The sequence below is a fragment of the Budorcas taxicolor genome, chromosome 12 (assembly GCF_023091745.1).
Source record: "Budorcas taxicolor isolate Tak-1 chromosome 12, Takin1.1, whole genome shotgun sequence".
In the NCBI taxonomy this organism is placed as follows: domain Eukaryota; kingdom Metazoa; phylum Chordata; class Mammalia; order Artiodactyla; family Bovidae; genus Budorcas; species Budorcas taxicolor.
Window position 1 is genome coordinate 49,559,234 of NC_068921.1, and position 8,354 is coordinate 49,567,587.

The window sequence follows — 8,354 nt, forward strand, 5'->3', positions numbered from 1 at the left end:
CAAACACTATTGGATCAATCTGAAGAAATAAAGACATTTTATTTATTAAGACTTTAGTGGTAATGCAGGGTTTAGCATCCTTCTATTATATATGATAGTGACTTAAACCTGGAGAGTCTTTCATTTCCGTGAGAATACTAGAGTGCAGTTGGCTATTGTATATGCTGGTTGTCATATAACTCTCAGGGACAAAATGTCCAAAGACTTCCCAGGCTTGGTAGGTTCAAATATAATATTTTAATAGATTTTTCTTGGGATGGGGGCATGCCATTGGATGGAGGGAAAACACAGAATTACTAGTAAATTATTAGTTCTGAATCAGAACCTAGAAATATCCACTATCACCCCTCCCAATTTCTTCATCTGTTTTTCTTAATTTTTATATACATTCTTAAATGACTTGAAACAAAGTAAGAAGAAGGCCATTTTGCCTCTTTATTAAAAAATGACATTAATTATGTTAAGGAATTATACTTTATGTGGGAAGCAATAAGCAATTGATGGTTGTAAGTCTAATAGAAATAATTTTCTGTTAAGAAAAACTTTCATTCACTTGTCATTAATTAACTTAGTAAGACAGGGATTATAGCTACAGAAATGTTGAATTATTCTCATGTAACCCTGGCTCTTGGCTCAGTGGTAATCTGCCTGCCAATGCAGGAGACGCGGGTTCAATCCCTGGCCAGGAAGATCCCCTGGAGGAAGAAATGGCAACCTATTACAGTATTTTTGCCTGGAAAATCCCATGGACAGAGGAGCCTGGCAGGTTGAAATCCATGGGATCACAAAAAGTTGGACGTGACTGAGAAGGAGCATGAATCCTGGCTCAGGTGAAATGACCTATTTTCCAAATGTGAACATACCCATGCTAACAACAGTTACTTGTCTTATAGATCAGTCTCTTGTTTACATTTTTGGTGTCTTTACTGACACAAAGACATATTCTAAACTATGATTAGAGAACACTGATTTAGATTTTTTTTTTTTAAGAATTGCCAGATTTCAAAATAATAAGGTAGTAAGGTTATTATTAAAAGTATTGGTGGTATTTTTTACTGTCATAGTTCAAAATGAAACCCTTTCTTAAAAAGATTATATGATTTATCTAAAACTTCCTGGATCAACTGGGATATAGTGATTGGACCTAATATATTAAACTCTTTATTTTTGCTCTGGACTGAAGCCAAAGAGCAATAATTGCTTCTATGCATTGCCTGGAAGCAGGTGACTCTGCCATCTGGATATGTGTCCTCCACTCCACTGAGCAGGGCTCTGATAAAATGCTGTATTCCTGGCCTCTGGGCAAAGAATCGTGGGGGGAATAAGCAGCCCTATAGATCCTGGAAATAACTTGCCTTTCCCTTTGGGATTTAGAGCCTGCTTGCATTTCGTGAAGGTTTTAAAGAAAAGGCCCAGGATATCAGAATTGAAATGCAGCTGCTGTCCCAGACATTCAAGCTTTGTTTGCTGTTGAATGTTTCAGGGTACTACGGATTCTTTATTTCTTGGTCATGATTCAGGGAATTTTCATAGTTATAGCTTCATAAAAAGATTGTCAGAAAGCCTGCTGAATCTTCTATTGAGGATGGTGACTGGGAGAGCTGTGTTGCCCATCTGCAGACTCCTTTTTTGATCAAGTCTAACTCAGTATTCTGGCAAATAAACTAGAGTGAGGGGCCTGCAAGTTGCCCTGAATAACCTACTTACCTTCTTCTCTGTATGTTTGGCTTAACATAAGCTTACTAAGAAGCTCTGTCCTTTCTCTCCTCAGATCAAAAAACAATCCAGTCTTGTCTTGTCTTTCTCTGTGATTTATGTGTGTGTGTGTGTTTTTCTCTTCCTATGTGTGATTTTTTATCCAATTGGTTGAAATCACCCAAAATTCACTAGGAGGGCAGTCACTGGTTGCCTCGTAGCCATTACTTGACAAGGCTATAATTAGTTGGGCCATTTTACACCTGCTTTCCCAGCTGGGCACTGCATTTTGCTTTGCAGTGATTTGTATCAGAACTGAAAGGACACTGCTTCGAAAATGAGTTCACAATATGCATTGACAACGAAAATTGTACAGATTCTACACTGGGGAGAACTTACAGCAAGAGCATTCATTCATTCACTGGTTTTTTTGTTTTTCTTGCGAGTATACCCTTCTTCTACCACCATTTAACTCTTTGGATAGTTTTCAGTGAACAGCTTCTAACAGAGTAATCAAAATCGGACCTTCCTCTGTCAGTAGTGCCTTATTTAATATTTCACTTAGTTTTTGGAGAGATGCACTGGTTAGGGTTAACTTTTAGTAATCATAGCCACAAGGTAACCTTTAACCTACAGAAATATGCCTTTCAAATAATTTAGATAATACATTTGATAATGCCATATGTATAATTCTCATGCTAAATTAAATGCTTTTAAATGGAGAATACATAGATATTTTTCATTTGATGCCTGATATTTCTATTGTGTTCATAAAGTACTGGCCATGAAGGAAAGTGGTCCAGGAAAATGAAACCAGTCCCTTCCGAAAGATTTCCTCTAGTTGGCGTAGAGTGCTTCCCTTTCTTCTCACCCTGGAATCCACTTTATTGCAAGCATTCTATTTTGTTTTGTGTTCATGATATGATTATAGGCTTATTTACTGAGATGATTTGATGGTAAATTGAAATTTGCCTACATGAGTGATCCAGAAGAATCCTAGAAATGTGAGTAAGGTTCAGGAGGTATTCTATAAAGTCAATGCTGCTGTGATTTCAACTCAGTGGGTTTTCCTTTGAACTGGTAATGGGTGACTATTTTGATGACCACTTTGTAGTAATTAACTACTCCTCTTCAGTTAATTGTTTCACCAGAAGAAGGTTATTAGATCTCCACAGTATGCTAATCTGAGAGACTTATGATAAACTTAACAATGTCAAAAAGCTCCTATCAGTGTGCTACTATTTAGAAGATGAAAAAGCATAATTTAACCTTACTAGTTTTTTTTTTTTTTTTTCGAGAATTAAAATACAAAATTCTTGCCCACAGTTAATAGCTTCTGCTTTTGGAACTCTATGTGAAAATAAGTCAAACCTATTTCTCTCTCTCTGTCTCTCTCCATCTTTCTGTTTCATCAATAATGAAAAATACTTTAATCACTTTTATTGGGTTGGCCAAAAAGTTCATTTAGGTTTTTCCATATTATCTTTTTTTTTTTATCATAAATTTTATTTAAAGAATCAGTTGCAAGTTAATTCATTATTATTTTTTTTTTTGGTCTTTCTTTTTTTTTTTAATTATTATTATTATTTTTTTAATTTTAAAATCTTTAATTCTTACATGTGTTCCCAAACATGAACCCCCCTCCCACCTCCCTCCCCATAGCATCTCTGTGGGTCATCCCCATGCACCAGCCCCAAGCATGCTGTATCCTGCGTCAGACATAGACTAGCGATTCAATTCTTACATGATAGTATACATGATAGAATGCCATTCTCCCATATCATCCCACCCTCTCCCTCTCCCTCTGAGTCCAAAAGTCCGTTATAGACAGCTGCGTCTTTTTTCCTGTCTTGCATATTATCTTAAGAAAGAAATTTTTGGCCAACCTAAAACAAGGCTACCAATTATTCCCTAATAAGCACCAAGTTCTCTCTCCTTTCTTCATTAAAAATATCTTCTACCTCCATACTCCCCTCTCTCTGCTGAGAGTTGCCAGCCTACTTTAGACTTTCAGCATACCAAGCCTGACTTTCTGTAAAATTCTCCAGCTTGCCTCCCTCCATTCAGATTATCCTGCTCATATTGCCAGACCCATTTCATCTTTTCCTCTACTGCTGAAAGCCCTGCAGTGGAACTCCCTCATACATCAGCTCCTTATCTGGGCATCCAAAGACTTCCACATTCTGTCTCCAAGCAGCATTTTCTTTCTTCTTTCTCTTGGTCCCCTCTGAGTATTCTCCACATCAGCAATTTGAGCTCTACAGATTCATTCAAATGCATTTTGCTCAAGCTCTTTCCCACCCCCATGGAATGCCCTTTTCTTCCTCTCTATTAATTCTGTCCAACTCCCATCATTTTCCCACTCTCCACAATTAATTTATTTCTTTCTTGCTCCATATTTGGCCTTAGTAATCACATGTCTTTAACATTTAACATATAAAACAGTATTTATATTGTCTTACCTTGTATTTTTTATATAACTTTGACTGCCCTTTTTAAAAAAATTATTTATTTTTAATTGAAGTAGAATTGATTTTGGAGAAGGCAATGGCACCCCACTCTAGTACTCTTGCCTGGAAAATCCTGTGGACAGAGGAACCTGGTAGGCTTCAGTCCATGAGGTCGCGAAGAGTCAGACACGACTGAGCGACTTCACTTTTACTTTTCACGTTCACGCATTGGAGAAGGAAATGGCAACCCACTCCAGTGTTCTTGCCTGGAGAATCCCAGGGACAGTAGAGCCTGGTGGGCTCCTGTCTATAGGGTCGCACAGAGTCGGACACGGCTGAAGTGACTTAGCAGCAGCAGAATTGATTCACACAGTTTTGTTGTTCTCTATCAAACCTCAACATGAATCAGCCATAGGTATACCTATATCCCCTCCCTCTGGTACCTCCCTCCTATCTCCATCCTTATCCCATCCCTGCAGCCACTGTGGAAGACGGTATGAAGATTCCTTAAAAAACTAGGAATAAAACCACCATATGACCCAGCAATCCCACTCCTAGGCATATACCCTGAGGAAATAAAAACTGATTATTTGCCTTTTTATTTGTGTATAATTTGCCCCACCAACTAGATTGAAAGCCTCTGAAAGCAGAAAATTCATCTTTAACTTTGTATTCCTACAGCACCTGGTAAGTGTCAAGCTTGGAAGAGAGGCTCAATAAATGTATGTTGAATATATTGTTTCCCTTAAACTTGAGGAATCAGATGTTTATTGCAATTCTAGATAAAAAGCTTCTCTTGGACTATTAAATAATCACGAAAGAGTATTCCTTTCTGTGAAGCACCTGGCTATATGAAAAGAAGTTCATCATCCTAAGAGGATTTAGGAAGAAGTATCTCACATCTCCTCTTCAGAAAATCCTCGACAACAATGCTTTATTAAAATGGATATTCTTCTAGCACTTACAGAAAAATGAAATCCCACATAAATTGACTGTTTCTTGCCAGATGCTGGTTGTACCTTGGGATGTATAGATGATCGCATTTCCTATTGCTAGCTTTAATACTGTACCATGAGGCTTCCCAGGCAGTGTTAGTGGTAAAGAACCCACCTGCCAGGGCAGGAGACAAAAGAGACACGGGTGCAATCCCTGGGTCAGGATTGCATGCTGAGGCGGGCATGGCAACCCACTCCAGCATTGTTACCTGGAGAATCCCATGGACAGAAGAGTGTGTCGGGCCACAGGCCATAAGGTTGCAAAGAGTTGGGACAGTATTGAAGTGACTTAGCACAACAGCGCTGGAGAAGTAAGATGTGGGTTCAACTCCCCGGGTCAGAAGACACCCTGGAGTAGGAAGTGGCAACCCATTCCAATATTCTTACTTGGAAAACTCCACAGTCCGTGAGAGCGTACAGAGCAAAGTGTTGGACATGACTGAGCACACACATAGGCAGCATGCTTTGGATTTACTTTTAAAAGCGAATTGCTTTCATGTTTTTTGACTTTTAATTTTGTTCCATTCCCTCTTTATCATACAAACGCTAAATATAAGCAGCTGAACGGATGCCTGATTACTCATGTTATTTGTTTATAGAAAAAAATAGGATCCAAATAAAAATGAAAAAGCTTGATCCATTGTATCTAAGACCACACCTCCTCTGAGTCATAGAAAAAGTTATAACCTGTGATGGCTTTTATTAGATATTAGCTTGGCCGGAAAGATGCACATGAGCCCAACTGTGTTCACCATGCTGGCTTCTAGATCTTCCTTTGTTTTATACTGGCGATTTCTACTTGTCAAAAATACTACTCTCTGAAATTCCACTTTCCAATCTTCCTAAGGCCTTTACTAAAAAAGAAAACAAAAAACCAAGTCCATGCTCTTTCTCCTATTTTTGCAATTCAAATAAAATGCTTTCTAACCTCTTCTATTTCTGGTTCTTCTAAATTAACCTCTAAGTGTGTCTCATTTTATAATGCATCCATCTCAGGCCCTAGTGTTGAGGTTAATTATTAAATACAAACTTGGTTTATTAGCTAACTGAATAACTATAATAGCTGACATTCATTGTGTACTTAGTATATTCCAGGCACAATTCTAATCCAATTATTCTCATAAAACCCAGTAAGTGACATACTTTTATCTACTCTATTTTATTGTTAAGGAAACTGAAACACAGAAAGATTAAGACATTTCCAGGAATCATATAGCCAGCATGTTCTGGGTGCCAGCTTGGCTTCCCAGTTGCTGAAGTTTCTGTTGTGCCAAAACTATGCTACATTTTTTCCCCTACTACCTTGTTGATAATTCTGTTTCAGCTAGAGCATTCTACTGTCTTCTATGATTTGAAACTGTTAATAGAGCAAAATATCTAATCTGAGGGTGGCGTAGCACTAAATATGGCTTTCTAACTATGGTGTGGCATTCAGTTTTGGGAATTTGCTTTCACCATTTCATACATGACTGGTGGGTGATGTGAAACCTCATCAGATTTCACATAACCCATAACCCTGCAGTGGTCTAATGACCAACCTTCTAATTTATTAGGAAGGAATTACAAAACTGAATTTGGTACAGTATTTGGATGTCTGGCTCTCGATGAGTGATCACACTATTGTGGTTATCTGGGTCATGAAGATCTTGTTTGTATAGCTCTTTTGTGTATTCTTGTCACCTCTTTTTAATATCTTCTGCTTCTGTTAGGTCCATACCATTTCTGTCCTTTGTTGTGCCCATCTTTGCATGAAATGTTCCCTTGGTATCTCCAATTTTCTTGAAGAGATCTCTAGTCTCTCCCATTCTATTGGTTTTGTCTATTTCTTTGCACTGATCACTGAGGAAGACCTTCTTATCTCTCCTTGCTATTCTTTGGAATCTGTTGGCCAACCTTTCATTATTCTCATAAAAAATAAAAATTCAAAAATGAGACAGCATGCCTCTCACCTGGAACAGGTGAAGAAAATAGATGAAGTCTCTAGTCACATGGAACTTACAGACTTTCCTGATTAACTTATAGGTTGAAAGAACTTCCCATGTGTAGTTAGGTTCCCAGTTCTCAGAATAAAGAGAGCTCATTTTGGCATCAACATTACTAACTTAAATCCCTGCTTGCTGAGGGCTTCTCTGGTGGCTCAGTGGTGAAGAATCTGGCTGCAATGCAGGAGACACAGGTTTGATCCTTGGGTTAGGAAGATTCCCTGGAGAAGGAAATGGCAACCCACTCCAGTATTTTTCACTGGGAAATCCCATGGACAGAGGAGTCTGGTGGGCTACTTGAGGTTGCAAAAGAGTTGAATATGACTGAGTGGCTAAACAACACCAACTGTTTTCTGATCCATAAGATGGGGATTTCTAGTTATTTCACATGATGTGAATGGCAAAATAGCTCATTGGGGAGATGATTATGTATCACTTATACATGGAATAAATAGTTTGAAAAAGTCAATTCAGCAATAGTGATCGGACTCACAGTCATGTTTAACTCTTAGTACAAGTAATAATACAGAAAGCAATAAGAGCTTTCTTCAGCAATAAATATCAAAATGAAACTCAGGTTATTATGTAACACATATACCAGTTAAATCATCACAAGTGCAGGAAAACCATATAAATATAGTTTATCAATTGTATCTATAGTATAATCATATTCCAAGCACATAAGGGGGCTTTTTGGATTGTGTTAAATTAATACCAGTTTCAAAACAGTGATTCTAAAAATGCAATTTTGTGTGATAAATTAGAAAAAGGTGTATAGACAGTTTCATTTACAGAATGATTAGATTATTGCTTATAATTCATGAAGATATTTTTCTACAGAAATTTTCAAGTTTGATAAGATTTGTTTCAACAGATCAGTATATACATATCTAATCAAAATTAAAATATACATTCTATATTTATTTTGTAAAACAAAAATAGGGACATATGGTTCTAGCTTATTCATTGGGGATGAATGTGTAAATAAAGTTAATCTCAAAGCCAAGATCTCTGTGGTCAAGGAGAAGATACCTGCAGTTGTTAGCGACAGTGCATATCTGTGCCCAGGTGCATGTCCATGTGTAGTTTCCCCATAATTAAGTGAGCAGTAGTAGTGTTCGTTGCTCAGTCATGTCTGACTCTTTGCGACGCCATGGACTGTAGCCCGCCACACTCCTCTGTCCATGGAATTCTCCAGGCAAGAATACTGGAGTGGATTTCCATTCCTTTCT